A 479-nucleotide genomic window follows, 5' to 3' on the forward strand; every position below is an offset into this window, starting at 1 on the left:
TTTCATCAAAACTAGCATTTTGTACTTAACTAATTTTCATCAAAACTGGCATTTTTTGTATTTAACTAATTTTCATCAAAACTGGCATTTTTACTTAACTAATTTTCATCAAAAGCTGGCATTTTTGTACTTAACTAATTGTCATCAAAACTCTCATTTTTATACTTAACTAATTCTTCTGAAAAACTGGTATTTTTGTACTTACTAATTTTCGTCAAAACAAGCATTTTTGTATTTACTAATTTTCATCAATAACTGACACTTTTTTACTTAACTAATTTTATCAAAAAACTGGCATTTTGTACTTAACTAATTTTCATCAAAAGCTGTAATTTTGGTTAACTAATTTTCATCAAAACTGGATTTTTACTTAACTAATTTTTTACAAAACTTTCTTTTCTGTACTAATTTTCATTAAAACTGGCATTTTGTTTTTAACTAATTTTCATCAAAACTAGCATTTTGTACTTAACTAATTT

The sequence above is a fragment of the Tachypleus tridentatus genome, chromosome 8 (assembly GCF_004210375.1).
Source record: "Tachypleus tridentatus isolate NWPU-2018 chromosome 8, ASM421037v1, whole genome shotgun sequence".
NCBI lineage: Eukaryota > Metazoa > Arthropoda > Merostomata > Xiphosura > Limulidae > Tachypleus > Tachypleus tridentatus.